This window comes from Mustela erminea, chromosome 16 (assembly GCF_009829155.1).
Source record: "Mustela erminea isolate mMusErm1 chromosome 16, mMusErm1.Pri, whole genome shotgun sequence".
NCBI classification, from domain to species: domain Eukaryota; kingdom Metazoa; phylum Chordata; class Mammalia; order Carnivora; family Mustelidae; genus Mustela; species Mustela erminea.
In genome coordinates this window covers 50183673-50208495 of record NC_045629.1, presented here as the reverse complement: position 1 = coordinate 50208495, position 24823 = coordinate 50183673, and the positions used below count along the sequence as shown (strand labels likewise).

Sequence of the window (24823 nt, the reverse complement as noted above, 5' to 3'; positions counted from 1 at the left end):
AGCTAATTTTATAGAGCTTGTGCATTGAAGAGTGAAAAAAAAGAAATCAGAGGAGAAATTTTTAAATCTTACTTAAGGTGGTAGGCTCAAATTGTCTCAAAGGGAGCCCACACATTCTGAGACTCCATAACCAAGAGGAATATAGCTTTGATCTAAGGCACAGTGGCTTCAGTAAAAACTCAGTAGGCAGACATCCCTCCTTCTTCAAGGATCTAGAAAACCAAGAGTGAGTCAAGTGAGTGCACAGAGCATTCACATTACATATCCACACAGGCTTATGTGTGTCTTTCCCACTAGACTTAGAGGTTGGCGAGAGAACATACTGAGCTTGAATTTCTGTAAGCAGGGGCTTAAAATTGTGCCTAGCATATAGAAAACATGGAGTAAGTATTTGTCATTAAATAAAGGAGCTTGTGTCATGGAAATTAAAACCCAGAAGGGAATAAATTTATCTTTTAGACTATATGTCTTCAAATGTATCTGAACAGCAGAATCACCTTAGGAGTGGGTATGGTGGGTGCTTTTAAAGAATACAGAATCTAAAATACATAGGGAATACACCCTTTACTCCCTCTGAGGGAGACAACTCAAAGTACCCTCCTCATCCAGCTAAATACTTTCCCCTTAAGATTGGGAACAAGGCAAAGATGTCTTCTCCTGCCACTTCCATTCAACATAGAACTGGATGTTCTAGCAAGTGCAGTAAGACAAGAAAAATAAACAAAAGGCATTTTGATTGAAAAAGAAGTTATAAAACTTTCTGTTCACCAGTGCCATGACTGTCTTCATAGAAAATCCCAAGGAATCCACAAAAATTTCCTAGCACTAGTGAGTGAGTTTATCAAGATCACAGTTTATAAGGCTAATATACAAAAATCAATCATATTTTTATGTATAAGCCATCCATAATTGGGAATTGACGCTTACATTTTCAATAACACATAGTTAAAAAAAATACAGAGTTATAAGAGTAACAAAAATGTACAGGATCTTTACGTTCAAAACTACAAAACACTGATAAAAGAAATCAAAGAGGATTTAAATGGAGATATTCATCATATACATGGATTATAAAACTGAACACTGTTACAATGCTAATCCTCCCCAGATTGGTCCATAGATTCGGTACCATTACGAAATATCAGTAGAAATTTAGTAGATATTGACAAGATGATTATGAAGTGTATTTGGGAAGGAAAAGGAGCTAGAACAGTCAAGATAATGTTGGAAAAGAAGAAAAAAGTTGGAAGACTTGCCCTGCTTGATTCAAGACTCATTAGAAACCTACAGTGATCAAGACAGTGCGGTACTGGCAAAAGGACAGATACATAGATCATTGTAACAGAACAGTGAGTCTAGAAATACATCCATACAAATAGGGTCAGTTTATATTTGACAAAGCTGCAAGATGATTAAATGGAGAAAATAGTCTTTTCAGTAAATGCTGTTGGAGTAATTGGATATCCATGAACAAAAAGAACCTTAGCTCATACCTTATACCTCATGCAAAACTGAACTCATAGTAGATCATAGACCTAAATATAAAATGTAAAACAATAAAACTTTTAGGAGATGACCTATGTGACATGGGATTAGGTAGAGTTAAATATGGTACCATGAGGATAATACATAGAGGAAAAATTGATAAATTCAAATTCATCAAAATCAAAACTTCTGCTTTGTGAAGGATCACAGTAAGAAAATGAAAAGACATGCCTCATATAGGGAGAAAAATACTTGCAAATCACGTATCTGATAAGGGGTTTGTATCCAATTTATATAAAGGACACTTAAAACTCAACAATAAGCAAGAAAATGAACCAATTAAGAAATAAGAAAAAATTTTTGGGTGCCTGGGTGGCTCAGTCAGTTAAGCAACTGCCTTCAGCTCAGGTCATGATCTCAGAGTGCTGGGATCGAGTCCTGTATTAGGCTCCCTTCTCCATTGGGAGTCTGCTTCTCCCTCTGACCTTCTCCCCTCTCATCCTCTTTCTCAAATAAATAAAATGTTTAAAAAGAATGAAATAAGAAAATTTTAAAAATAGATTTCAATGGAATTAAATAGGTGATATATAAGCACATAAAAATGCTCAATATCATTAGTATTAAGGAAATACAAATTAAAGCTGTTATAGGCCATTTAAAATGACTTGAAGCAAAACAAAGCAACAAAAACCTAGCAATGTCAAATGGAATGGATGCAAAACAACTGGAATGCTCATATATTGCTGTTAGGAGTGCAATTTCAAAAGCAGTTTGGCAGTTTCTTTTAATTTTTTTATTGAGGTGTAATTGGCATATAACACTATACAGTTTCAGGCGCACCATATAATATGGGCAGTTTCTTAAATAGGTAAACATACACTTACCACAGGATCCAGCAATCCCAGTCCTCTGTATTTACCTAAGTGAAATGATAATTTGCATTCGCACAAAAACCCACAGGCCAATATTACCGTAGCTCTATTTGTGATTGTCTCAAACTGGAAATAACTTAAAACTTCCTTCAACTGGTGAATGAATAAACAACCTGTGGCACATTCAAACAATAAAAGGAATAAACCACAGACATACTCAACAACACAGATGAATCTCACTTGCCTTATGCTAACTGAAGGAAACCAGACTTGAAAGGCTACAGACCATATGATTTCACTGATATGACATTCTTAAAGAGACAAACTGTAGAGGCAAAGAATGCATCATTGATGGCCAGAGGTTAGGGTGGGAGGGGGGTTGACTTCAAGGGGTAACAACACTTTTGGAGTGATAGTACCATGTATTTACCAATATTTGCAGAGCTAGTCCTTTAAAATTTTATTGTATATGACTCTTTGAAAGGCACATGATTAGCCATTAGGAAAATGCAAATCAAAACTACAGTGAGATACACCTTCACACCCACTAGGATAGTATGACTTAACAAGTGGCAAATAACAAGTGTCGTCAAGGACAGGGATAAACTGAAGCCCTCACACATGACTGGTGAGACTATAAAATGGTGCTGCTATTTTGGGAAACAGAGTGGCAGTTCCTTAAAATGTTGAACATAGAGTTACCATGTGACCCAGGAATTCTAGAACTAGATATATACTCCAGAGAAATAAAAACGTATGTCTAGGGGCACCTGGGTGGCTCAGTGGGTTAAAGCCTCTGCCTTTGGCTCAGGTCATGATCCCAGGGTCCTGGGATACAGCCCCGCATCGGGCTCTCTGCTCAGCGGGGAGCCTGCTTCCGCCTCTCTCTCTCTGCCTGCCTCTCTGCCTACTTGTGATTTCTGTCAAATAAATAAATAAAATCTTTAAAAAAAAAAACCCCAAACGTATGTCTACATAAAAACCTATACATGAATATTCACAGCAACATTCTTTCTAACCACCGCCAAGTGTAAACAGGCCCAACGTCCATCAGCTGATACATGGATGAGCAAAATATGATCCTATATCCATACCAGATGCTATCATTTGTTCTAAAAAGGAATGAAGTCCTGATGACATGGATGAACCTTAAAAGTATTAAATAAGTATTTAATAACTTATATATAATTTTTAAAATTTAAAATTTAAAAATAAAAAATTAAAATTATAAATTAAATATAATATAATATTTAATAAATATTAAATAAAAACATTATGCTAATAATAATGAAAGAAACCAGTCACAGTAGTCAAATCTACAAAGCTAGAAAGTACATTAGCAGTTGCCAGGGACTGGTGCCTGGGAGAAAGAAGAGAAGGAGTGTTAATAGGTATAGCATTTCTTTTTGGGGTGATCAAAGTCAGTTCTAAATTGATTGTGGTGATAGTTGTACAAGCGGTGAGTTGTACACTAAAAAACATTAAATTGTTTATTTTAAATGTGTGAGTTGTATGCTATATGAGTGGTATCTCAAAGGAACTCTTTTCAAAGCAGAGATTAAAGCAATATTAAAAAATAAAGCTTTTTTTTTCATTAAAAAAATTTTTTTTTCTGTTAAGTGTATAAACCTGGTGATTCACAGATCTGTACCCCTGGGGCTAATAATACAATATATGTTATTTTTAAAAAACTTAAAAAAATTAATATATAATGTATTATTTCCCCCAGGGGTACAGGTCTGTGAATCATCAGTCTTATACAATTCACAGCACTCACCATAGCACAAACCCTCCCCAATGTCCATCACCCAGCCTCCCTATCCCTCCTCCCCGTCCCCCAGCAACCCTCAGTGTGTTTCCTGAGATTAAGAGTCTCTTTTGGTTTGTCTCCCTCCCGGTCCCATCTTGTTTCATTTTTTCCCCTCCCTTCCCCCCATGACCTCCCACCCTGCCTCTCAAATTCCTCATATCAGAGAGATCATATCATAATTGTCTTTCTCTGATTGACTTATAATACCCTCTAGTTCCATCCACATGGTTGCAAATGGCAAGATTTCAGGTTTTTTGATGGCTGCATAGTATTCCATTGTAGATACATACCACATCTTCTTTATCCATTCATCTGTTGATGGACATCTAGGTTCTTTCCATAGTTTGGCTATTGTGGGCATTGCTGCTATAAACATTCGGGGGCACATGTCCCTTCAGATCACTACATTTGTATTTTTAGGGTAAATACTCAGTAGTGCAAATGCTGGGTCGCAGGGTAGCTCTATTTTCAACTTTTTGGGAACCTCCATACTTTTTTCCAGAGTGGCTGCACCAGTTTACATTCCTAACAACAGTGTAGGAGGGTTCCCCCCGAAATAAAGGGGATTTTTAAATCACTATCTCAGAGACACTATTGTCTCCAAGCACTTCTGCCTTCCCACCGCTATCTTCAACTGACCCTGGTTTTTCCTGCAGCCTGCAAGCCGGGAGCTCAGAACAGCTGACACACTGATGACCTGGGGGTCCCTCATGACCTATAAACTCTTCTTTCTTGGCATATAGAGCATTTAAGATTTTGAAACTTAGTAACCAACATTTTTAAAATGAGAAGGTTCACATTAAATGTGGATTTCTGGCTTCTCCGGAATAAACAAAATGAAACAAATTTAACTCGACGACCACACCAGATCTGCATTCTCCACGTGGAAAATGAGACTGCCCTCTTTAGGGCAAGATGCCTTCCCTCCTTCGCTCCCCTATGCTTGGTCTAAATTACTTCTTTGTCCCTCCTTTTTTAATGCCTTAGGGACATCTAGGTTTTGCAAGCCCGCTCAGAGCTCTCCCTGCATCAAAACTTCCTTATTTTGCATCTCATTCCCTCAGGCCCTGTTTGATGATTGGCTAATCCTGGGGTTGGTAACCTTGGATGCCCCACAGAGCCTCCAGGGGCCAAAGTAAAAAATCCCTAAGTAAGGGTGTGCCCCTGACCAGTTAAATCAGAATCTCCTGGTGGGGGTGGGGAGTGGGGCACAGGCCTAACAAGAAGAAACCGAGCAAAAATCCAACTTCCTAGGTGATTCCAATTTGTATCTAGGGAGGCGAGCCACTGGGCTAATCTGCTAATTTAAGAAAAGGTTTTAGTATGCAATAATGGTTTAACAGCCTCTCAGATGACTTTTGTTTTTCAAGCATTGCCTGACTGAGTAAATGATGTTGAGATTAAAGGCAAAACAAAAGAGTGTTTTTGGTCAGGTGAAACTTTTACTTGACTCTCCAGTCAGTGTGAGTGGGGGGTTGGACACTCAAGTTAACTCTCATTTCTATAACTAGTCATATTAGAAGATTTTGTTATTGTAAGAAGCATGGATAAGTCACGATGCCTTTAAGGTTTTACATGGGGCTTTTCTTCTATTTTTAAACAGCAAGATTTTTAATCAATGGATTTTGGTTGCTATCGAGCCCTGTGGGTTCTGGCAATGTCCCTGGGGTTGACAAGTACAAGAAGTTAACAGTGGCTTTTTAAGAGATCATAAGTGGCCAAAACAGCAAGACAGGAACATGTGTTGGCAGCCATCCATAAAGATGGGTGGCACGAATTGACAAGACATTTGCTTCTCATCACCGGCAGTTGAGATGGAAGCTCTGGAGACGTTCTCCAATGGGAATGTCCTCCTTCCGAGTTTTTTGTTCCAGGCTGTTCACAGAAGGCTCCAGGTGGAGAAAATATTGGTTAGGCAAGAACAGCCCCCTCCCACCTCGTGGGCCTGTCCTTCCAAGGTTCCTTTGAACGTCCCTGCTTCAGAGACCCCAGGCTCGTCCTAATCAAAGCCTAGAAAAAGGTGCTGTAGGTTGAATCTCACCTCCTGCGACCCGAACAGGCAAACAAATGGCACCCCTGGGAAAGTACGAGTGCAGCCTGGCTAGAACCCTGGGCCACCGCTAGGATTAAGCGGGCACCACGGGGATAAGGCCGGCGGCCGCACCCGAACAGGCAAACAGGCGGGGCGTTCACCGCACCTGCAAACCGCGCGCCTCTGCCGGCCCCCGACCCCCCCCCCCCCCCGCATTCCCGCAGTCCAGCCCACCCGGGAGACAGGCTGCCGGCGGGGTCGCAGTGGGGAAGGGGGTCGGCGGCGGCGAGGACCGAGACACCGCGCGAGGCAGGGGAGGGGGGCGCGGCGGGCGGCGGTACTGTCCAGGGGGAGGCGGGCGGAGGGAAGGCGCTGCCGCCGCTGCTGCTGCCGCCTCTCCGGCGGCGACACAGACGCCGGGAGCGGCCGAGGCGGTGAGTCGCAGCGCCTTCCCTCCGATTCTCCGCATCCAGGGTACATAGGAGTTGCAGCCAGGGCGGGTGTGCGGGGGCCGGCGGCGCCGAGAGCGGCTGCTGGAGAGGGGACCCGCGCGCTCGGGGCCGGGCGGGCGCAGGGGTGGGCGCGAGGAGCCGCGCGGTCCTGGGGACCCGGTCCCCGCAGCCATTCCCGGGGCAGCTCACCCGGTCAGTTCCCTGTCCTGCCCTCAGTGCCTCGTAGGGAAAAGAAAACAAAGCCAAAGACCCCGAGGATGGGTGGCAGGAAGGGAGAGAGCAACTTTGCACACCGACGCGCTGAGGCGCGGGGCGGGCAGGATGGGGGCGCGCTGGGTCGGAAGGGGGCGTTCGTGCGCCTGGTGGCCCGGGGACCTCTGGAGCAACCCTTCGGGGCGGGGGCTGGGGTCGAGGGCACTGCAGGTTCCAGGGCCTGCAGAGTCGGCCCCCCGAGAGGCTGCAGGAGGTGTGTGTGGGGAGTGGGGCCCAGGGGAGGGGGCTTTCGGAGCCACCGAAGGCGGTGGTTGAACCCAGAGGAGGAAGTAGCATGCATTTGGGTCTCAGAACCTGAAAGATTTGCGTCTCTTGCCGTCAGGGACTCGGGAAGGGGTGTGCTGGGGAGATGTGTCTGAGTGTTTTTCAGTGCATACCGATTTATTTTTAGCTCCCAGAGAAGCAGGATGTGCAAAGTGGGTTGTATCGGCCCGGGAGGGGCAGGAGGTCTCCCTGTCCGCAGGAAATACACAAGTTTCTTGCTGCAGATGCTTGCTTTAACTTTCAAGCCCAAAGAAAGCCAGCCATTTGGCTCTCGGAAGATCTCCCCCCCCGCTGGGGCCACTTTTCTTCCTGCGGGTCTGTCTGAAGCTGCAGGCCAGGCCGGTCAAGTGTGCTTCTGCCATTAAACATGGGCCCCAAATGATGGTTCTGTTCGCAGGGTGTGAAACACAGAAGGGGGGCTGCCAAGGTCTCGCTTGCTGAGAAGGAAACCACACAATCTTGCTCAAAGTTTTCCTAGCTTTGTCTGATTTAAAAATAACAGCCTTAAGCAGCTGTATTATCAAGGGCAGGATTCTAGGTCCAGGTTTCTCAGACCCAATTGGCAATGCTTGTGAGGTTTTTTGCTCTGTCTGGGAGATGCCAGTGTTTTTGGGTCAAATGCAGGGTGCAGGGATTGCAGAGGAGAAGGAGGTAGTGTGATGGTGGGAGTGTGGGTGTATGGGAGGGGGACCACTGGGAGTGGTCTGGGGAGGGGCTTCCTTCAGAGGAGGAGGCTCAAGAACCTGAAACCCAAATGTTCATTCAGGTGCCTAAGCCAGACCCTTGGAAATTACCTCTGGAGTTTCTCCCATTTCAACCAGTCAGCACCAGTCCTGAGGACCCACCCTCTGCCTCTCTCTGAGTGTGCTAGGTGAGGGGGCTGTGAGGAGCATGGGCTGAGCAGCCAAACTGTTCTGGCTGGGACCCAAGTAGCCCCGTGACCTTGGGCTCCATACTTAACTTCTCTTCCTGATCTGTGGCACGAGGTTGATAATCCGTACCAAATGTATCTCAGGTTTGTTGTGAAGATAACATGAATCAATACACAGAAAGCACTTCCCACAGTGCCTTGTCATTAGTAAGGGCTGCAGAAATGTGAGCTGTTATCACTGTTGTTGTGGTTGATTAACCCTTCTCACAGCGGCTACTTTCACTGGTGTAGTTCATGTTGGTAACACTTGCCTGAGTTGCTCCAGTTGCCTTCTTAACTGGGCTTGCTCTGAATCGGGATGCTCTTGCTCCAGCCCATTCTCCAAAGTGCCAGTAGATTGCTCGTTTGGAAAACAAAAATCTACACCAGTCACGCTGCTTCATTTCCTTCAGAGGTTTTCCGTGGCTTTCAGGGTAGAGTTGGGACTCCAGGGAATTTCATGACCTCACCCTTGTTTCCTCCCCAGCCTCATCTCCAGAGCCTCTCCTTTTCAGCTCCTCCCACCCTTCCTCCGCTGGGTGACTCCTGTGAATTTTTCCCTATTCATCAGCAGCGACAGTGCCTACAGATAGACCTCTTGGCAGCCTCCCCACCCCCGCGCCCCCAGATAACTGAGCTGCTCTTGCTTCCTGTGACCATAGTACCCCGTGCATACCCCTCCCAGCGCCCTGCATTGTCATCTGTGTTCGTCTTCTTCACCTGCAAGTGCCTTGAGAGATGGATTGTGTCAGTAAATGTTTGTCGAATTAGTAAACGAACGTCAAGCAAAGTTCAGTCCTTTTCATTAAAACCAGAAACAAAAGTGCAGAATAATAGAAAGACCAAGCCAATCTTTAGTATAATGCTGTACAACAAAAAAACTCTGCGAGATACTAAGGAACCAGAAGTTGGTCAAAAGCAATGTGGCATACTATCTTGGAACCATTTCAGACCCTTTAAACTGTAAAGGGTCAGATTAATAATGGGGAAATGTAGTGATTTGAACTCTTCCCTTCTTTCCCTGATAGAAAGGTAGGGCATCTCTTGGGCTAGGAGGGGTGGGAATCCAGCTCTTTTTTTTTTTTTTTTAAAGATTTTATTCATTTATTTGATAGACAGAGATCACAAGTAGGCAGAGAGGCAGGCAGAGAGAGAGACAGAGAGGAAGGGAAGCAGGCTCCCCGCCGAGCAGAGAGCCCGATGCGGGGCTTGATCCCAGGACCCTGGCATCATGACCTGAGCTGAAGGCAGAGGCTTTAACCCACTGAGCCACCCAGGTGCCCTGGGAATCCAGCTCTTTGAAGAGGTTGTGCAGTGACTTTGGTTCTGAAGGCAGAGGTGAATGTTACCACACACAGGGGCTTTGTAGATGGTCCTTGGATTGTGGCTTCCCCTGGAGCACAGATTTCAGCTTGTTCTGGAATTGGTATTAAGAGGACAGGAACTATATTCCCATCAAAGCTCCTCTGTTACATATCAGTCAATTCAGTATGTTCTAGGTGCATTTCTGTCTGAGGCAGTGTTTCCAAGCATTCCATTATTGGGTTCTCAGGAGCTGTGCAGAGGGAGCTAAGATGGTGCCCCGTTCTTAGGGACCATCTCAGAGTCTGATTTCAAGGCTCCAGAACAGGGAGTTTTGTATAGCCGAGGAAACAAAAATGCTTTTTACATTTTGTAAGGGTTGTAAACAAAACAAATCAAAATATGAAGAAGACTATGTAATGGAGACCATGACTAAGATACTTACTACCCAGTTCTTTATAGGAGAATGTCGCCAACTACTATTCTGGAGCTGAGACCATTGGTTTCTTTTCTTTCTTTTTTTCCTTTTTTTTCTTCAAGTTTTTACTTATTTATTTGACAGAGAGATACAGCAAGAGAGGGAACACAGGCAGGGGGAGTGGGAGAGGGAAGCAGGCTTCCTGCTGAGCAGGGAGCCCGATGTGGGGCTTGATTCCGGGACCCTGGGATCATGACCTGAGCCGAAGGCAGGCACTTAATAACTGAGCCACCCAGGCACCCCCACTGGTTTCATTTTTCATGTCATCTTTGATTGAGTGGTAGTGGCCACCTGGAGAGCTGGGTGGAATAGGAATCCAAAGCTGGATCCAGGCTCAGCATTAAAGAGCTCTGTGATCAATTAGTGATGTCTGTCAGGGCATGGGATTAGGAAGTGGGGGCCTATAATTTTTATTCTTACTATCCTTCTATCTTTATCACCATGAGAGTATCATGGAAGGATAATGAAGGCAGAAATCAGGGAGAAAACACATGAGTTAAAAGTCAACCTAAGAAGAAGCCAGGAAATTTTTACCACTACCATACCATACTGGTTAATTTTTACTACCATTAACATTAGTAGCTTCCATTTATCCAGTGTGTACTGTGTATGTACATAAGGATCCCATTTAAACTTTGTAGTAATTTTTTCAGGAGATACTTATTATACTATTATTCTGTTGCAAGTGTAAGATAATTTCAAGTAAAAAAAAAAAAAAAAGAACATTATTTTGGCTTTTATAACTCCTCAGTCCAGGGGAAGATACTTCAGGTATGGTTTGATCTAGACCTTAAGCATCATTACCACGGACTGACTTCTCTCTCCATATTTCTTGGTTTCCTTCTTGAAGTTGACACCATTTTTAGGTTCCATTTCATTATGGGCTTAAATCCAGCCTGAAAGGGAGAGACTCTATCCCAGCATTTCTTGCAGTGCTATGGCTTTATTTGCTTTGATTGGGTCCAGTGCCTCTTCCCGTGGCTGCAGTGCCACACATCAGCTGAGCTTGGGCTTGATCAGGTTTTAGCCCTGAGCCATAGGTGAAGGGGCAGGGAGCAGGGTAGTTCTCCAGGAGAACACTGTTGGAGAACACTGTTACACTGTCACCAGGAGACGGGCCAATAGATGATGGATTGCAAAGCAACAGATGTCCGCCATAGTACTGCTAACATTCGCCCTTCATAGAGGAGGGAAACAGGTTTAGTAACACTCCATAACGTGCCCAAGGACACATGGCTAGGGAAGAGCGGAGTTTTAATTTGAAACCCACAATTTATATGCTTAGTAGAATTATTTGTGAACAGAACAATTTTTTTTTTTTTTTTTAAAGTAGGCTCCATGCCCAACGCAGGGCTTGAACTCTTGACCCAGAGATTAAGAGTTTCTGCCAACTGAGCCAACCGGGTGCCCTGTGAACAGAACAATTTAAAGTGAGCTTAGTAAAAAGTCCTAATCTCTTATATCTGAAAATATAGCTAACTAACTTCAAGAAATGCTAAGTATTGGCAGGCTGGAAGAGATGAGGAAAAGGAAGACACAGACTTCGTTGGCTGGATTTTTACTTACATTTTCAACCAAGATTTTTTAGCAGTTTCCACATGTTCAGCATGTGTTAAGTTCTAGTGGTGTAAGATGAATAAGATCTAGTCCCCTACCTTTAAGAAATTTATATTCCATGAGAAAGTGCAAGACATAATTAGAGGACAGGTTGACTGGAATGAGTGTGATGTCGGGGGAGGTACAGGAGCAGAGCCCCCTTGATGGGGACAGTGACCTCCCTGTTTGTTTCCCAACGCATCCCCATCACAGTGCTTTGTGTGATAGGCAAGCAATAAGTGCTTCCTGAATATGCTATTTTTTCTAATTGCAGTTAAATACAAATAACACAATATTTACCATGTGAACCATCTTTAAGCGTCAAGTTCTGTGGCATTAAGGACATTCACATTGTTGTGCCCCCCTCACCACCATCCATCTCCAGAACTTTTGCATCTTTCCAAACTAAAACTCTATACCCAGTATACAAAAACTCTCCCTCACCCCCCCACCCCCATCCCCCAGCAACCATCATTCATTCCTCTTTCTGTCTGTAGGACTTTGACTACTCTAGGTACCTTGTGTTGAGTGGAATCATACAATATTTGTCATTCTGTGACTGGTTTATGACAGTGTATTGTCTCCCCGACTCACTCATGTTGTGGTATATGTCCAAATGACCTTCCCTTTTGAAGCTGAATAATATGATATTGTGTGTCTACACCACGTTTTGTTTATCCATTCATTCATCAGTGAGCACTCCAGTTGCCTCCCCCTTTTGGCTACCGTGAAGAATGCTGCTGTGAACATCGACGTACACATATCTGTTCAAGTCCCTGCTTTCAGTCCTTTTGGGGATATGCCCAGAAGTGGAATTTTGCTGGATCATATGGTAATTTTGTTTAATTTTTGGAGAAACTGCCGTACTGTTTCCTACAGCAGCCACCATTTCACATGCCCATCAACAATGCACACGGGCTCCAATTCCTCTCTATCCTTGCCAACACTAGTTATTTTAAGGTGTTTTTTTTTTTTTTAATAGCCATCCTAGTGGGTGTGAAATGTTTAATGTAGTCTCAAAAGTAGATTGGGATCAAATTGGGAAGGACAGTAGTAGAATCTGAATTTCATCCGGAGGAACTTTTGAGTGTTTGTTGCCCTGTGGCGCTGGCATGATCACTCCCTCACAACAGAGAGTGAAGCGAGGAAAGACAAATGGAAGGTTTAGGGGGTTATTTTAAGTATTCAGATGAAAGAGAACCTAATGGTTTTCTCCATGTGTGTACAACCGAGGATATTATATTTATTGCCACACTAAATGGTATTGGCCTTGGGGAGGAAAGGTAAATGTGGCGCTGAGCTATCTCCTGACCAAGGATGGGCACAGACAAGTGGACTGCTGTTGCTAATAGTGACAACTATGATTACAGATGCCCTGATGCTCTTTCTGTGAACATGGCATGTTCTGACATTAACTGAATCAATTCTGAGAAATCTTTTAGAGGGTTTCTGCCGGGGTCCCACAAGCAGGCCAATGACACACTCCTGGGGTCTAACTGAAGAAAGTTTAGTGAGGGGACTATTTACTACAAAGATGTGGGCAGCCTTAAGGGATATCGCCAAGAGTGGCCAGCAATGCCTTTTGGTCTTCACTACACCAGCCCTGAGAGGGTGAGGTGAAAGAGAAGTTTCTGGAATGGCTGTTTAGTAGAGGAATGCAGCTTCTGCCAAACAGTGGCCTGGCACAGAGGCATGCAGGTAAGTGAGTCCCCAATCGCTCTTTTTTCCCCTCTCTGATTTCTCCTGGTGCCTCCCAATTGTCCAGAGGGCAAGAAAACTTGTTGATATAAGGGCTCGATTGTAGGTAGAAGTCAGCCTCCCAGGGCTGAGGGAGGACGCTGGATATGGGGAGGAAAGCAGAGAGACTTCAGCAGGAGGGAGCGATCTGATGATCTTTATTTCACAGGTGAGGGAACTGAGGCATCAGGAGGTTGAATGACCTACCTGAGGTCACCAATAAGTTGTGGGGCTGGGATTCAAACCCAGTCAGAAACATTTCCAGTGTACATCCAGTCAGATCTGGAATGTTAGATTTTCCCCAAAGCTATGTGTTTTGATTCTTTGGAAATAATCTGATCTGTACAAACTTGGCTTGGTTGTCAAAAAGTACAGTAAGTGACTGCTCAGAATTTCCCCTTTCCCCCCAACAAAGGCCAACATGTATTTCATATGCACGTTTCATAACTGAATGATTATATTTAGATCAAAAAAATCTTTTCTATATAATTGGTGGGGGTGATAACTATGTCCTTGAAACACATGTGAGAAAGAAGTTTGTTTTGTTTTGCTTTTAGTGGAAAGCTCCAAAGGACTAGACGATGTAACTTGGCTGCTTAAACATTAATGAGACTTTGGGCGATGTTAGAAGAGTGTCCAGAGCAAGGGAGATGGTATTTCTTTCTGTGCTATTTTGGCAGGAGGGAATGAATGCAGAAAGCAGTGTCTCATGTGTGGGGAGCCCACCTCCCCCAAGGCATGACTGAAAGGCTCTCTAGCCAGAAAAAACTCTGTGGGAACTCAGCTATTGTGGTCTACAAACACACGAAGCATTGCATCAGAGAAAAGACCTATTCTGGGGTCAGAAGTCAGCCCCTGTTGCATTGGAGGGCCTCATATTTTCCATGCCTGGAGGCTGTGAAGCTGAGGCCAGGGGTGAACCATGTGGCTGAGGGTTTAGGTTAGTTTCCTGTGGCCTCTGTAACAACTTACCACAAACTGGGTGGCTTAAAATAACAGAAATGTGTGTTCTCACCATTCTGGAGGCCAGAAGTCCAGAATCAAGGTATTAGCACGGCCAAGACTCCAGAGGCTTCGTGGGGTTGAATTTTTGCTTGCCTGGTCCAGTGGCTGGGGGCTGGTGGCATTTCTGGGCTCAAGGCTGATTCGCACCCATCTCTGCCTTGGTGATCACGTGGCCTCCCCTCTTGGGGTGTCTCTTATAAGGACAGTTAGCATTTGCTTTAGGGTTCACCTGGGTTATCTGGAGTTATTTTACTTCAAGATCCTTAATGACCTTGGCAAAGATTGTTTTGCCAAATAAGATCACATTCACCTCTTCCCAGGGTTAGGCGGTGGATGTCTTTTGCGGGGGGCCACCATTCACCCCAGTACAGGGCTCATGACAGTACACTGGAACCCTTAATCTTCTGGTTCTGTCATAATGCCCCTTGATTTGATGTACGTCCTGGATTCCAGGTTCCTTGACACAGTCAGCGTTTGGTAAATCCTTCTGATTTGATCTATTGAAGTTTTATTCTAACTTTAAACAACAAAACACTTAAAATCTACCATCCCTTATTTCTGACACGGAGAGGTGAGTGAAAGAGGCTAAAAAAACCCAGTTTGATCCCTGCCTCGGATGGAAATTTTCTGTGCTTTGCTTTGCCCTGTGGCCTTGGAGGAAACGAGAAGAGATGGGCCCTGTTCTGGCTTCTCACCTGGGTATACAATCTCACTATGGTAATTACTCTGAGGAAGGCTAGGGAGGTTGGGGTCTCTTGGGAAAGGGAAACAGCAGTAGTGTAGGCTTCAGTTTCTAGGCTTTTGAAAAGCATTAGCTTAGAAATACGGTTTATAAGTGTTGCTGGCCCATTGACGAGGCTTCTATGCATGTGTTTTCCAATTTTAGTATACGTGCTGCCGAAGCGAGCACTATGCATGTGTTTTCAATACCTTATCCCAGACTGGGGCCAAGTACGCGGGGCCCAGGCAAGGTCAGAGGTAGTTTTCGCAATTACCTGGCTAATTTGAAGACCATATCCCATCCAATGGGGGACATCAGAGAGGCCACTCAGGACATAAATTATTCAGCTTGGTTGTCTGCGTTGATCTCGTTAACTGGGTAAGAGCCAAAATCCATTCCCTCTGTGCTGTGGAAAGGCTGTCATAATTAAGTTCCGTTTCTCTCCAGGGGGCAGCTGAGTTTGGTTTCTCAGCCACTTTGCTGTTTGACTTCAAAAGAGAAAGAGGAAAGAAAAGAAAAGGTAAAGTGTCCCCTCACTATTATGCTATATATTCTGCTGTATCACTGTGACTCTGGTTAATATTAACTTTGGGTCTGTTTGCTTTGAATAAGATACTTGGAATCTTGTGATACTTACCAGAATTTAGTCTCACCGGCTAAAGAAATGGTTTGCCTTGCCCAAGACCAGCTACTTAATTTGTGAGGCCCAGTACAAAATGAAAAAACTGTGGGCCCTTGTTTAAAAATTATCAAGGATTTCGGGGTGCCTGAGTGGCTTAGTTTGGCGTCTGTATTCGGCTGGGGTCATGATCCCAGGGTCCTGGAATGGAGTCACACTCCTTGCTCTGTGGGGAGTCTGCTTCTCCCTCTCCCTCTGCCCCTCCCCCTGCTTGTGCTCACTCACTTGCTTTCTTTCAAATAAATAAATAACGTCTTAAAAATTTTTTTCAAAAAATTCAAAATGGTGTCAGCAGAGCATTAGACCAAGTGTGGGGCCCTTCTAAGCACGGGGCCAAGTTTAACTACAAAGGACACTTGGCTGTGAACTGGCTCTGGCCTCACACCTAGGCTGAGGATGACATCTTCTTGCTAAGGTAGCACTTTCCAGGTTACTCTGCCTCAGTTGGGAGCACACACTTACGCGGGGGGCAAGGACACAGCAAGCAGGCTGGGCACCTCTTGTTGGCTCTTCTGTGTCCTCTTCCCTCCCTCATCCACCTGCTCTGTGTCCCGGAGAAGCATCAGGGGCCATCTTGTCTTTGATTTCTGATATAATATGGCCAGCGGTGGGTGGGTCCAGCCCACCACTGGGGGAGTAGGGGGGGAGTGGGGGAGGCTGTTTGTTTCCCCTGTTCCCTCTGCTGGGTTGCATGCTACAGGTTGGCTTCCTCTGTGCGCTGAAGGCTAGAGCTCCTGCCAGGTGCCTTCTCCACCCGGCCACCTTCTTCAGAATTCCTTTTTGCCTCCACCCACCCCCACCCCACACACAAAGGCCTGAGGATGGTAACAGCTTCCTGCTGCTTGACTAAACCCTTCCTTACTCTTTTCTCTGTAGCCTCTCCAATAGGAGGACTCCTCAGTAGGATAAACCCACCCACCCACCCCCCCCACCCCCCCACCCCCCCCCCGCCGTTTCCTACCCGGGCCCTGGCTGATTGAGCCACCCTCTGCCAGGGTTGGAGCACACCTTGCGCTGCTACCGAGGAGAAAGAGAAGCTGAGAGCTCTCCTAACCATGGCTTCAGGCCCGGGTCAGCCTGCACCAATTGGAAGTGGTGCGCTTTGGAGTCAGGCATTTGAATTCTCTGGTAACACGTGGACGATTCTAGAGAATGAGCATAAGGACAGTTCCCTTCTAGGGTTGTTTTGAGTCTGGAGTGAGATCACACGTGTGTCATGCCTAGCACAGTCCCTGGTATACAGTAAGTGCTCAGGAAGCATGGTGGCTTTTAGCACAATTTCTATGGAGTGTCTGTCTCACTCAGGGGGATCCACAGTCTACTTTGTCTGGGATCTGAACTGCTCCACTTAACGGCCTGGGCTCTGGGAATGATGATCAATTTTTCACTGCTTCATTATTGTTTGGGGTCTTATTTCTGTCTTTGCCATCAGATTGCAGCATTCTGGAAGGCAGGGATTCTAGCTTGTAGAATTTTTTTGAACTAATCTAAGTTCTCAACCTAGTTGCTAGCATGTTGTTAATTGGTCAAGAAATACATCTTGGTTAAATGTAAGGGAACCCTGTAATTTATTGTGCACACTGAGAAACTTTTGAAAGTGAAAGAGGAGGGTCACCTGGGTGGCTTAGTTAAGCCGCTGCCTTCTGCTCAGGTCATGATCTCAGGGTCCTGGGATTGAGCCCCACGTTGGACTTTCTGTTCAGTGGGGAACCTGCTTCTCCCTCTCTCTCTGCCTGCTTCTCTGTCTACTTGTGATCTCTCTCTCTCTCTGTCAAATAAATAAAATCTTAAAAAAGAAAACAAAGTGATTAATGTAAATATCTTTAAAAAAAGAAAGTGAAAGAGGAGTATTGCTTTTTAATAATTACAGCAACACAAGAGGCACAAACACGGACTGTTTTAGGCAAACAGAAACATAGAGTCACTCCAGTTAAGTGGAGCTTAAGATAGTCCCCGCTCCCCCCCCCAAGATAGTTTTCCAAATGTTATTTTAAAATTTGTCAGCCTACCCTCTTTCGTATTAGTCTGCCTTGGGTTTATTCAAAACATGACATTTTAAAAATGTAGGAAAAATACGTTTAGCATTCCTAGTAGTTTTTTGGCCCCAAATTTGAGGCAATGGTTTAGGGCTTCTTGTAGAAAGACCTACCTTTATATCTTATTAGCCTACTTTATACTGGAGACTTACTTATGCAACTTTCTTCTGTACTTGCCTTTTTTCTCTTAACATACATAGTCTAGTTACTGTCCTTCTTGCAATAGTGATAATAGTAATCACTTATGTTCAAAGATGGCAGAAATAGGTTTATATACATATATTTTCCCGAACATCTCCATCTTTGTATTTCTGGTTGCCTAGGTGACATTTCCAAGAGAATGCATGCTAATCTGCTATTATTACAGCAGAGATAAGATGGAAACTATTTTTAGGCCCTTTTATACCTTTCCTTTTCTCCACCAGACCATTTAATTGGTTTATTTCTTCTCTTTCCATTACTGGAAGGCCCTGTATAACTTCCTCTGGTGCTAATCTGGGGGCTGTAACTTTCTGAGAAGTGATGGAGTAATTCAGTCATTCTTCATTCGAAATTATGAAATCGGTACTGATCGTCTGTTTGCTCTTTGCTTACAAATTGTCTAAGCGGGGCTTGGGCAGGAGAGATGTTTGGTGTAAATTAAAAAGAATGTGGGTGCACTGTCTAGTTCTGCAGAAGCAGGAGCATGTCCACTCTGGAGCCGGACTAGCCTGGCTACCTTTAGTCTTCATGTGGTCAATTTCAAGTGCGCGACCTCCCGGAACTTGCACCTTTAAGGAATGACTGTGGCAACCCTGGTCGTGTGTGGTGGGGTTGTTGTCAGGGTTGAGAAGGTTAAGTGGGCTAACACAGGCGAATGCGAGGTGCAACATCTCCTGTACAGAAATTATGCTGCCGGCGTGGGTGTTCTTTTATAACAAAGGTCAAGTGCACCACCATTCAGAAGAAATAATGTCACACAAGCTACTGCAAATACTTGAATTTACTAAGGAGGTAAAGTTGCGAGATCATTCTTTTTTTTCACTAAAGTTTTTTTTTTCTAACATCTTTTACTAACATTTTCTTTTATCGGCATTAATATTTGGAATTTTTCTTTCAGTATTTAAGATTTTTATTTTTTAAGTCATCTCTATACCCCATGGAGGGCTTGAACTCACAACCCTGAGATGAAGATTAAGAGTTGTTTGCTCTACAAACTTATCCAGGCTCTGATTGTTTCATTAGTTTTATATAAAGATACATGTGATGCGTATCTCTGAAGCACCGTGTACTAAGAGTGTTTATCTGACCATTTAATGCATCCCAAGGGGAAATATTTAGCCTGACTCAGTATTGGGGATAGGGCCTGAAATAGTGCAGTAGGGATCTGAGATTATTAATTTGGATTGTATGGCAAATGTGAGAGGAGAGATGGACTTTAATCCATTATTATTTAAAATTGTTTAATATTGGGGTATGGTGCTGGCTGGGGTTCCTTTGGTTCTCACACTTTTGCACTGTTATTCTATTTAGATGAATAGATTTATCCATTATCACTGAGATTTAGCATTTGATAAATACAGTCAATTGCTGCATCATTGTCTTGGATTTGTTTTGCTGCCTTTGAGGATAGAGAAAGGAGGAGGAAGCATATAGATGGACAGACGGACGAACACACACACACATTTCTTTAGACATGTGATCTAAAATTTCTAATAGAACATTTGCAAGAAGAGCTCTTTGATGGGGTTTTGTGCTCTGACTTGTTGGAAGGGGTGGGTTGCGATGTGGGAAGCCTGTGATGTTGGGTTCCCACCACTTTACCCCTTTGGAAGACATGACAGCCACTTCCAAGCCAGGCCGAAGGACAAACAGTGAAATTAGAAGTCAGTTCTGGCCTTGGAGGTTTCTTGAGACAGCAATGGGGAGACTTTTTTTTTTGCTTTAGATTTTTTAAAAGCAGTCATTTAAAGAATATGTTCCACAGACCTTGGCCACTATTCCCTCCATACCTTCAACCCTACCATTATAAAAGTAAGGCATTATCATGAAGTAAGATTTGCATACTATAGAAAATTAGAAAGAAGAAAAAAATGTTACCATAATCCAAATAGTCAAAGGCAAACACTGTTAATATTTGGAATATTTCCTTTCATGATTTTTATGAAGAAATATTTTTCTTAGTAATGTTAGTCATTTTTAATATAAATTTAAAATTAGTTTTTCATTTAACCGTATACCCTGAGCTGTGATATTGTGATATAATAGGAAATATATATTAAGTCTCTGTCCCCAGTTCCTGGCACAGAGCTCCTTGAAAACCCTTGGAATTTCTGAGTGATAAGAGTAGGAAGAGTGTCCTTTATCATATAATTAAACCCCTTCCAACCACATCTGCATTTATGCTAAAGGGGTGACTCTAGGAAGAGAGGGGCATGTTGTCAAAGGAACCAACCATGTGATTAGAGGGTTGAAACTTTCAGGTCTGTCCTCTACCCCCAGGAAGGGAAAAGGGGCTGGAGATGAAATTCAATCACCAGTGGCCAATAATTTAATCAATTCTGTCTACATAATTGTAGAGCCTCCATAAAATACCATATGATTTCACTCATATGTGGAATTTAAGAAACAAAGCAAAGGAGAAAAGGAACAAAAAAGAGAGAGAGGCCAAGAAATAGGCTCTTTTTAAAAAAAAAAATTTATCTATTTGGCAGACAGAGATCAAAAGTAGGCAAAGAGGCAGGCAGAGAGAGAGAGGAAGGGAAGCAGGTTCCCTGATGAGCAGAGAGCCCAATGCAGGGCTTGATGGGGCTTGATGAGGCTGGAGGCTTTAACCCACTGAGCCACCCAGGCGCCCCAAGAAACAGACTCTTCACTATAGAGAACAAACTGATGGTTACCAGAGGGGAGGTGGGTAGGGGGGTGGGTAAAATATGGGGTGGGGATTAAGAAGGGCATGTGTAATAAGCAACAGGTGTCATAGGAAAGTGTTGAATCCCTATATTGTACACCTGAAACTAATACTACACTGTATGTTAACTATCTGGAATCAAAATAAAAACTTAGAAAAAAGCCTAAACAGTGGGTTTCAGAGAGCTTCCGGTGGCTGAGCGCATCAAAGCGCACATCAGGTGGCTTGCCCAGAGAAGCCATGGAAGCTCCACACTCCTCCCCCCATACCTTGTCCTAGGCATCTTTTCCATCTGGCTGTTCCTGAACCATATCCTTTCATAATAAACCAATAATGAAGCAAGCAAACTGTTTTCCTGAGTTCTGTGAGCTGTTCTGGCAAGTTATTGAATCCGAGGAGGGTGTCGTGGGAACCCCTGGTTTTTAGCCAATTGGTCAGAAGTACAAGTATCTCAGATTTGCGACTGGCATTTGAATTGGGGGGCAGTCTTGTGGGACTGAGCCCTCAGTCCGTGGGGGCTGCGCTGACTCTGGGTAGTTAGCATCAGAATTGAATCTGGAGAGTTGGGGAATTGGGTGGTATGAGGAAAAAAAAAAATCCCATGTTTGCATCAGAAGTAAAATATTGAGAGTAAAAGAAATGGAAGTTTTTAATTCTGTGAGGATTTTATATTTCGTTATATATTCTTTGTAGATAATGCTTAATTGGGCATACAATATTTCATCAAATGGATATACCTCAGTTCCCTTAGCCATTCCATGATAGGTCATTTGGTCAGAATTTTAAATAATTTCTTCTGCTATTATTTTTGTACAAAACCTTTTTCTCTATATGAGATTATAGCGTATGATGTATTTCTAATGGATTTACTAGGTTGGATGTTTGAACTTTTATTAAAAATTCTCAACTCACTTTGCTATTTGCTTTCTAAATGGAAATTTGGAAATTAATTTGGAAATTTAAGGAGTTCATGCTGTATGACTGTGTTGGTTTCATCTGTCTCTTACCTTGAATATCATCACTTCGAAATTCTTTTTCTAATTTGGTCCCCAAAATACTTTATTTGCCTTTCTACTTCTTTGAAAACTAGTGGGGCTGAACAGTTCTTTTTCAGATTGTACACTAGCTGCCTTTCTTCTTTTCCTGATTTTCTAGTCTCTGTTCTTTGCCTTTAGATGTTTTTTTTTGCATCAGACATAATTTTTTTCCAAATTATAATTCAGGACAAAGATGCATTAAGGGCTTTCCTGGCCAGTCTTTACTCCTATGCCTCCCCTGTGGCCAGTGTTAAAGGCCTAAGGTGTGTTTCCCCACCTTTCTCGTTGTTTGAGCATCCAGTCTTTTTAAAGATCAAAGGGGGCTCACTTTTTATTATCAAAACAAGCATATTATACACATTTTTCTGTAAGCTTGCTTTGGTTTTCACTTAAAATATACCTCATGGGTATAAGGTCTTTAATAATATGTAATAAAATATATTTGGCACATTTGCTAGTTATTTCCTTAGTGAATTGCTTGTACAATTGATACAGTTTTCAGTGGTTAAGTGGGCAAATATTTCACTGATTTCTTCCAGTGATAGGACAGCCTGCTCCATTCTTTCATAGGGCTTCATTAGTAATCAGCTCTGCTTTCTACTGGTTTTGAAGAATTCTTCACCTTAAAAACCCCATATTATTATTTAACACAAATTATAATTAATTTTGGTGTAGAGCAGGGAGGAAATGAGGAGGTAAACTGATTATTTTTCTCTTTTAACTTGCTAACCAATTGTCCCAGCACACTTTGCTAAATGGTGTTTCTTTTTTTTTTTTTTAAGATCAACTTATTTGAGGGAGAGCTTGTGAGTGGGGGAAGGGACCAGGGGGAGGGAGAGAGAGAATCTCAAGCAGACTCCCTGCTGAGCAGGAAGCCTGATGTGGGGCTCGATCCCACGACCCTGAGATCATGACCTGACCTGAAATCAAGAGTGGGATGCCTAACCAACTGAGCCACCAAGGTGCCTCCTGGTGTTCTTTTTTTTTTTTTTTTTAACCTTAACATAAAACAAGTGACTTTTCTTATTTGTGCTTTTTTTTTTTTCCCAACTGTAAACACATGGCGTTGTAATCAGAACGGTCTTTTCCAAGGGAAGGACAATTTTGCATTTGCCTGGAATGAGCTGGTTACACTGAGAATAACTTGGTTGAGTCAGGCTCAGATTTTGCCTTGTAACATGGATATCCCCTTGCAGCTTGCCCCTGTGGTCTGGGAAGCCTGGAGTGTGTCTGTTCATCTGTCTCTGCCTCGTTGCCACGAGGTGGTGGGGCCACAGATGTAATCTCATTGTAGAGGTGAAGAATCGAGCAAATCTCAGTGAGTCACTCAGGGTTACTCGTGCTTTTCCTTCCGACCGTTCGTTATTTTCTCTCACGCTATCTGTTGTTCTGTTGTTCTTCTGATTCCCTTTTATACTGTTAAATGTATCTTTGAAACTTCAAGTTTGATCATCACATAGGGGCTCTCTGGAGGTCACAAGGATAGTCTTGCCTAGAAATAGGCACTCTTCCGGGAATATTATTATTATTATTATTAATTTAGTAAACATTTGTTGTGTGTCTGCTGTGTTCAAGGCATTCTGCCGGATGTAGGAAGTAGAAGGTGAATAAAACCCTTTTTACTCTCCTCGTGGATGTACGCTTACTACTATAGCATTGTTTTCATTTCTTCTGTTAAGTTGACTCCTTCACTTAAGGATGTCACTATTTTGTGTTGTGCTCACTCTAATGTCTTGAAACCTCATGACAGGGGATGATGTTTTCTATGCAGCGAGTCTAGGGAGTGTGTTAGATGCCGGGCCCTTATTCAAAGCGCTGCTGCGAGGTGCTTAGAACACCTGAGGACTGGCCTGATGCATATTTTACAAGCTAAGACGAGCCAGAGACCGGCAGTATCAGTGTCTCCCATTTCTGAATGCACTTTTCAGCCCTGGCGTCTCTTCCTTTGGGCATTTAGGTTACTCATTTGGCTAACTGGGATCTAAAAATAAACCTAGAAACTTTGAGAGGTTCCCCCCCCCCCCTTGGCTGATTGATGTATGTTTTTGTGTCTTCCAAACTGCGCTGTGTAACTATTTACTTTTGCATTATGTATAGCACTTAGCAACCGACAGTGGAAATGAAAGCTAAGAGCACAGGCAGTCCCCAGCTGGCTGGGGGAACGGGCCAGCCCAAGCCTCAGAGAATTCTCCTTCCCTCCCCCCAGTTCCTGTGCGCTGCGGCCCTGGCGTCCACCCTGCTGGCCTCAAGTTCTTGCTTTTTGCCTTCTCTGCTGGTGGCCAAGTGGGGACCAGGAGGTGGGACGAGAAAGACCCCTCCTCTTTCTGCTAGTACCCGTCTTGGTGCCCTTCACTGGTCAGTGTGGGTGGGGTGAGAGGAAGGGGGGCAGGCCTTGGCCACCACTGATGTCTTGGCACTGGTGACAGTCCTGTAAGGTCAGAAGCCCTGAAACACTATGTCTTATTTGGAACTCAGAATGCATTTTCGTAAAGGAAGATCACGAGTTGTGTCTGGCCTGTGCAGGACCCGCAGGACAAAACTATGCGATTCCTTAGGAATTCTGGGGCTAGGATGGCTCTTTTAGGGTGACATAGTGCTTAGAACATTGTTGTTAGGGGAGAAGACATTCTGGATTCTAAGCATTCCAGGTTGGAACTTGATCAGAAATGTGGCCTGATCAGCTTGTAATTCAAGGGCTGACTGTAAAGTCAAAAGTGGCTTATTCCCACGTGGGAATGGCATCTTGTGTAAAATTCTGGAGTGTGCATGACATATTTAGTTCTTCTCTCCCCTGGTGCTCTTGGGTAGCTGTAAGAATACGGTGGTTCTCTGGTTTTTAGAATAGCAGTTGTACTCAAAAATGCATATCCTGATTCTACCAAAAGAAGGGAGGAAAAAAGACATAGGAAATGTAGGTTTAATTCTTTGATGATTGCCTTTTAGCAAAGAATGCAAAACCAAACACACCAGAGTCCTTGTGAAAGGCTGTTTTTTCCTTAAGAAATCAAACTTCTGTTCCTTTCTCAGGACTCCTGTGTCTGCCTCTTATTCTTCATACATGTTTTGGGGAACAGATTTGAAGAATATTTGTGTGGATTTTTTTTTTCCCCCGTGTGGAAACTGATTTTTTTTTTTCTAAATCAAAAGGATCTTTAAAAGGTGATTTATATCATCTTTCTTAAACAATTGTTTTGTTTTAAGGCTTTGAAAGCATGCATCAACCATTCAGAATGATCGAACAGTA

At 43.5% G+C, this 24823-nt stretch overlaps 1 protein-coding gene across 3 annotated transcripts in view; it reads left to right on the top strand.

The window, feature by feature from the left end:
• Positions 1 to 6550: 6550 nt before the first annotated feature.
• NCALD (neurocalcin delta) overlaps positions 6551 to 24823 on the top strand; it is a 382803-nt gene continuing 364530 nt past the window's right edge. Inside the window, exons 1-2 of one of the 3 annotated variants that reach the window (XM_032316829.1) lie at positions 6551 to 6633; positions 15385 to 15457. The gene's annotated coding sequence lies outside the window, so the exon portion shown is untranslated. Of the gene's footprint in view, positions 6674 to 15384; positions 15458 to 24823 lie in introns of all 3 variants that reach the window. The other 2 variants (XM_032316832.1, XM_032316830.1) reach the window with 2 other exon arrangements.